Consider the following 7,514-nt stretch of genomic DNA (forward strand, 5'->3'; position numbering starts at 1 on the left):
TTAAGTTAGGGGTCGGTAGTAACGCCATTGTCCACTGCTTTCACCTCAAAAAATTAGTGACTGGTGAGAAAGTCATCATTATTATTAACATCACCATTAAAATTATATAATAAGTCTATAAATTATTTTCGAATAAAAATAATTTATTAAAATTATTATTTGTAAAAAATAAATAATGAAAGTAAGCAATTCTTTTCCCCCTATAGAGGGTGTTTACGCGACGAAATTGTAACTTTTCAGAACGAAGGATGAAAAGTTTAAAAAGCAAAACATGTAAGAAAATTCATTTTGAAGTTTTAATGTGCTTATAAAAATTAATTTATAAATATCATTACTATATTGATAATTAGTTTTGAAGCATTCAGTATCGTAATTTGAAAGTTAAAATGTGTTTATAATCATTTTACTTTCTTGCAGTCTATGAAAATTCGAATAGAAAATAAAAAATTAGAGCTGGCAGTTCTTTAATTATCTATTGTGGAAGTCATTTTAATTGAAAACAGGTAAGTGTGATCAAAATGCATTTTAATTCAGGAACAATACAAATTAATTTATTTATATATACAAATCAGAATCATGCAAAGATTTTGATTTGTATATAAATAATCATATAATAATCTTGTATAAACTCCAGGCATGCCTGATGGAAAGTTAATTTCTTTCTGCACAAGGTGGTTTACACCTCATGCAAAGGATGCAATTACACCTATGAATGAGACGGTTGGGATCATACTAGAGCCATAGACTATATACATAGGAGCAAAAAAGTCAAAGAAACCATTCCTCTGTGTGTGATCCTTTGCGAGATACAGGCTCTCTGGTACTTTTCTGTTAATGGAACGCCAGTTGTAATTGTAATCTGATGCACAATGCCATTATCTTATCAATGTAATGGAAAAGTAAGGGAGTAAGAAAGTGAAGTAGATTTAATAAAACACAAAATAATTAAAACTTGAAAAAAAATTGCAATGCTTTTGACAATGTTAAATGAAATCTGCATCTTTGTCCTCCTGTGTAATGTGGAGAATTCTACTCGTAGTTTTTTATTTGTACATTTCAAGTAAAACGTACTTCCCGTTTTTCTTGAAATGTACACATTGTACAAATGTACAAATTGTTCTTTACACATAATAAAATAGCCATTTCTTTATATGGTGCTGTATATACAATTGTTGTCCTGTTAACAGAAAAGTATCTTCAGAGTTCACATCTTACTGTTGTAAAGTATTATTTCTAACTATTTCATTCTGTTTCCCTGAATTTTCCTATCTAGCAACAATAAACAAGTAGTAAAAATTACATGCCAAATGAAAAATTACATTATAAATGAAACTGAGTAGTTTCATTTAGTGATTTGAGCATTTTTGGGGTGTATCACACTCCCAATACTCAACATAAAAATTTTGGAATTAAATTTTTTCAAGTATTAAATAAAAATTATAATAAAGAAGTGTATTTGTGTTTATAACAATGAAGATATAACAAATGAAATGCTTTGATAGATCAATGATGATGACTCTCTCCCATCAATAGATGAGGAAAATAATCATTGGGAGAGTTCATAAAACAAAATCTGTATGTATGAATGCAAGTATAATACTTGTAATGAACACAGCATTACTATATGCAGAGCTTGCTGTAAAGACTAAAAAATTGATGACAATATATAAAGGAAAAAATTGTTATTTTTTGCTTTTTAGAAATGAATAAATTTTCACTTTTTTGTTATCTATTTTTTGTTTTATAAATAAATTAAATTCTGATTAAAACAAGTTGTAATTAACTATCAAAAATGAAAAAAAAATTTTTAGATAAAAAATAAAGTATATATTCATGTAGAGTGATGACATACATATCATGCAAAGTGTTTTTTCATATTTCATTTATTGTTTTGTTGAAAAATTTCACTTTTCATGAGTTTTTTTTAGCTTAACAGATAGCCAAGGCCACATGTTCAAGAAATATTTCTAAATGTTACAGCTGTTTTGGGATAGTTACACACTCCACATTAGTGTACTTTTTTACAAAGGAAATTTGATATCATTATCAAAAATTGTTTTTTTTTTTCTTTTTTGTCAAATTTTGTGCATGCACTATAGACATAACATAAGTAATATTTAAGGTATTGTTTTGTTCAACTTACCTTACAATAAAAAAATAAACAAAACCTTTGTAATGTTAATATTTACATAAGATTTGTTTGTTTACATTAAAGATTAAAAAAAATAAACTATTATTTCTTATTGTTTTTGTTTTGCTATGGCACACCTATAATCATCTTTTAGCACACTGGTTGTAGATCTCTGATATATGTGACCAAATGCAAAAGTAAAGCAAAAAATAAGCATTGAAAATACTTGAGCATAACATAAGTGATGCTTTCACAGAGAGAGTGAAAGATGTCTTGGGCCACAACAGATGGCTTTATGCAATGAGTGCATTTTTCATTGTGTGTGCAGTTCAAACTTAGAATGCATCATGTAGTTCTTAAGTTAACTTCACATTTTTATAATCTAACAAATTTCAAAGTTACGATTGGAATTAGAAGTTAATGCATAATTTTTTGTTTAAAATTGCCTGATGATGGTATGAATGAAAGTGAATTATGGAAATTATTGAAATTTGCACCTAAATCTTAATTTATTAGATCTATCTTTTGTGTACTGATAGTTACTATCAGGGTTATTTGGATAAAGTTATTTGGTTGATATTTGTTGGCTTGGCTGATGAAGATATGCTATAATAAAATAACAATTTTGAAGAACTATATCTTATTTGTTATAATTGATTGAATTGAAGCCAAGCAAATACTATTATTATTTTTATATTATTAAATTATTTTTTAACATTTTGGAAAATATTTATGAATGAATGAAAATCTTTGAAATATATTATTTTTACTTTACCTTAATTCTAAGTTTGTTCTGTAGTTAGGATTTCAAAACAATTAATACAAGTCAGGTCAACTAATCTATCATTAAAGTTCAGAATGGGAATATATTTTATTAAAAAAAATGTGTGTGTGTATATATATATATATATTATATATATGTATTAAAAAATAAATATGAATTTTATTTTTGGATTAGCTTTAATGATGATAGTTTGTTAAGCATTGCTTTTTTTTTAACATATTTTAAGTGTCAGAAGATTTTTGTTGCATTGTGTAATAAGTTTATTTGGATTTGATGATACAAGTTTTAATGAATGTTACTTTAAGATGTTTATCATAACTGATTTGTATAAATAGGTCAAATTGAAAGTGATTAAGTCTACAAAATCAGTCAGTTCTTAAAACAGGAAAAATACTGCATAAATATAACAAGTATATACATAAATATTGTGATACTCTATCAGGATCAAATTGTACAAGGAACCAAGTCACTCACTTTTGGTTTGTCAAAAATGCATAGCCCAAAATGTATTTTTGACAAACCAAAACTGAACGACTTGGCTCCTTGTATGATTTAATTCCACTGGAGTACACAATATTAGTGTATATATCCATTATATTTAAACAGTATAAACAGGATCTTAATATTTATTGATGAGGAAAAAGGTTGTTTTTCTCTGCAAATACATTACTTGAAAATCCAGACAAACGTTGCACAACCCAATATATATAATATTTAGATACCGAATTAGAGAAATTTTAACTATGTTTTATGATTTTCATTAAAAAATATGCTATTGAATATCAAAATGTAGAAAATTATATAAAAGATACAAGAAATCTAATACATCTTGTAAAAAAAAACTGTATTTAACAAGAATTTGAATTGTTTGTATCATAGTTACAGCATTTTTTATTTTCTTTTAGTTATTGATGTTATGGGCAATTTCCTTGTGTGCTCATGTTTGCTACACTTCAAATATAATATCACCATATTTGAAAATAAATATGAAGAAATAAAAATTTTATGTAATGACATAAACGAGTTATATCTACAGAGACTGTTTTTGCTAAACAGGAAATTATGTCATTATTTTTAATCTCTTGTTTTATAAGCTTTAAACATGAGGAATAATAATGGTAATAATAATGCTAGTGATACTGTACAAATAACAAAATAATTATGTAACACATAAAAAAACTAAAATTGGAAAGGTTTGACCTATATTTTGTAGTTCTAGCTCCTAGCATCATATCCACTTGGCTATCACCATTCCAAGGAGAATTGAAATTTTCAAAGACAATAAACTAAACACTCAATTTTCATAGACCAGTTTTTTGGAAATTCTTGAAAAGTGGGGTGGGTCCAAATAATAGGACCCACCCCTATTAGCTATTTGTGCTTAGGGCTATATGCTTACCAAGTTTCATTCAAATTGGAAATTTGAATGTCTGATCCTTTCCTTATTAGTAAAATATATCAGGAGACTTTTTGGAACTGAGAACAATTAAGTTACATTAACATTATTATTAGAAACATTACATAAAAATTTTGATCTTTTGAATAAAAAATTTGTGTATGTAATAGAAGCTGTGTTTTACCATATTTTATTTAATTATTTTTAAATGAACCAAATTTTTTAGTTATTTCTGTGTTATACAGAATAATAAACTTATTATATTATTTTCTTAGTTAAATATAATCAACAATAATTGCAATCTTTTCCTTATTTTTGTTGAATCTAATTAGAATATAAGTTACATTTAATTTTATATTATGAATAAGAGAAGTATACATTTCTAAAATCCTATTGTTTTAGTTAAAGCAATTTTGTAGCTAACCAAAATAATTAAATGAAAAAATACTTTTCAAAAAGTGCTTTTTTCAATAGACACTAGACTTTACATCCATCTTTATTTTGATTTTTAGGTGCCGATACGTGTTTTGGACTCTTGCCCCTCTTGTGTTGGCTACAGAATTAGTTTTGCAATATTATAAAATTGCAATAAAATATGTTTTTAAAAAATGTGCCTTTTTGTTGTTTTTTATGCAACACATTGTATAAAACAAACATTGAACATCTAAAAAACAGAGTTGACACTAGTCAACTCTGTTTTTTACAATATTTTACATACAATATTTTTGATTCTCAGTGTCAAAACAACACTACACTGATATGAGCCACATTTTCACTTTTCATTTTCATAAATCTTTGGTTCAATGTATTTGTAAAGAAGCAAGAATGCCAAATGTTTGTTTTATACAATGTGTTGGATAAAAAAACAACAAAAAGGTACATTTTTTAAAAACAAATTTTATTGCAAATTTATAACATTTTAAAACTAATTCTGTAGCCGACAGAAGAGGGACAAGAGCCCAAAATGTATATTGGCACCTAAAAATCAAAGTAAAGATGGATGTAAAGCCCAGTGTCTATCAAAAAAGCAATTCATTGTGCAATATGGATAAACATAATAGAAAACACTGTTTTAAATTATAATAGAATACTTTATTCCTATTAATTGAGATAACTTTTAATATTACTACTATCAATAATGTTATTTAAAATCATTTTTATTTTGAGTCTTTATTGATAAAATTTGACTTATCTGCTTTTAATATTTATGTGGTTTTTTAAAAAATAAATTGGAACTGTCATCATTTTTCAATTTTAATTAATTTTTATAATAAATTTATATTCTATAGCTATGAAATGTTTGATTATAATGCTTCATTATTTATAAATACATAACTTAATACTCTTGTTTTATAGCAATAAATGTAATTTAAAATAAATTTTTAAATTTTTATTAAGACAGTTTTTGATAACAATGCAGTAATTATTTCTTTTAAATAATTAAAAAATATTAATACTATTTGGAGATATAATTTTTTTTTTTTTTTTTCATTTTTAATTTTAAAGAAAAGATGAGTCGTAAAGGAAATATGGCTACCCGGCGTCTTCGGCAGGATTATTTAAGGATTATGCGTGATCCAGTGCCATATGTCACAGCTCACCCTCTACCATCAAACATTCTTGATTGGTAAAATTATGAATATGCATTTTTAATTTAATTTTATTATGCATTTATCCTGTTGGTTATTATTAATGACCAGTGCTATGCTAGATCAAGACATAGCTACTAAAAACTGTTACTATGATTATGTGCTTATTATGTATGTTCTCTGTAACTGTACAAGTATTTAAGAATTTCATATGTGGTATATGTTTAGTATGGCTGACTTCTGTAGTGTCATGCTTGTGCTGTTGTGAAGACCTAATGTTTCTAGACTTTTGTGTAGTCTATTTGGTATCATAAAAGGATTACAACAGTTATGGCAAATCATGACCCATGTAATGAATTCAAGGTACCCACATTGAATGTTTCGAAAGTATTAGTTTTGTAAATTGTAAAAAGCAGGGGCGTGCCGTGACATTTGATGATAGGGAAGCTGTGTTTCTATAAGAAGCCGACATCCAGGGGCAATCAGTTAATTTTTTTCTTTAAATGTATTTTTAATAGATTATTTATCTGACGTACTTAATAAACAAGTTCATTATAATTACCTCTGTTATTAGATCCGATATATTCCATATGCCCTGTAAATGCCAATTCTTGCTTTGATAAAAACATATAACATCTATTTATTTAGATATAATATATCTATTACCCATAATTATCTCGTTACAATTTTCAATATTTATTTTATATTATTTACTAATGTTAAATTCTATTCCGCTTCGATTTCCAAATTGCTTCAAATATGAAAGAATAGACGATTTTTCGTGTTTTTTGCCAGCTAAATTGTCAAAGACATTCTTATTCCACACACTAATTTCACTCTGTAAATGCATTTTTATGCATTTACAGAGCCATTTTATCGTGAAAATATCGAACAAATTTTTTTATTTTTTGCGTTTGTATTTAAGCGTTTGTATTTAACTTAGGCATTGTCCGTTCTCTTTTAATAATGTTTTCTTTTTCATTATATGATCTCGAGCGAAAACTTTTTTAAAATAAATTTTCAATATCGCAATTACATTCCGAATTGCTAGCCACGGTATAAGAGCTAAAATTAAAAATAAAATTATAAAAACTCACTCGGTGAAATAAAATGTTTGATGGATATACATACATACCTGGTACAAAACCTTCTTCAATTGTTTGAATATACTTTTAAAGAAAATTATAATTAAATATAGCTTTGTAATGAAACGTACCTGTACATGAAAATAACATAAAATATTCTTTACAACAATTTACTATTTAAATCTTAACCACTTAGTCAAATAGCTCCCTACCAGTGGAATTAGAGACAGCCCTGCTAGGTGTGCAGTGTGTACATGCACGCGGGCTGCCAAATCCCGAGGGTGCCGATACCCTCGGGATTTGGCAATGTCAAATGTTTCTTTTGTCGCATCACTAATATACCTCAAAAGACGCGACAGGGTTCTTGTAAATTTTAAACGTTTCTCATCATAGCTGTAAAAGTCTAAATGTTAAACTTAATAGATTTCCGTCTTTTGTTTTCTAACTAATTCGTTTTAGGACCAGGTGTTGTCCGCGGAAATTTCCAAAATTTACAACTTTTCGGTCACTCTCGTCGAACTGGAAAAAT

The 7,514-nt window shown here is 26.8% G+C and overlaps 1 long non-coding RNA gene across 3 annotated transcripts in view; it reads left to right on the top strand.

Moving 5' to 3' along the window:
* LOC111640426 overlaps window positions 1-7,514 on the top strand; it is a 25,380-nt gene continuing 17,866 nt past the window's right edge. Inside the window, exons 1-4 of one of the 3 annotated variants that reach the window (XR_002759273.1) lie at window positions 1-63; window positions 207-273; window positions 418-503; window positions 5,818-5,938. This is a non-coding gene — a long non-coding RNA (uncharacterized LOC111640426). The remainder of the gene's footprint in view (window positions 64-206; window positions 274-417; window positions 504-5,817; window positions 5,939-7,514) is intronic. The other 2 variants (XR_002759272.1, XR_002759271.1) reach the window with 2 other exon arrangements.

Source organism: Centruroides sculpturatus, unplaced genomic scaffold (assembly GCF_000671375.1).
Source record: "Centruroides sculpturatus isolate CEXI.00-Female unplaced genomic scaffold, Cexi_2.0 scaffold1094, whole genome shotgun sequence".
Taxonomy (NCBI): Eukaryota; Metazoa; Arthropoda; class Arachnida; order Scorpiones; family Buthidae; genus Centruroides; species Centruroides sculpturatus.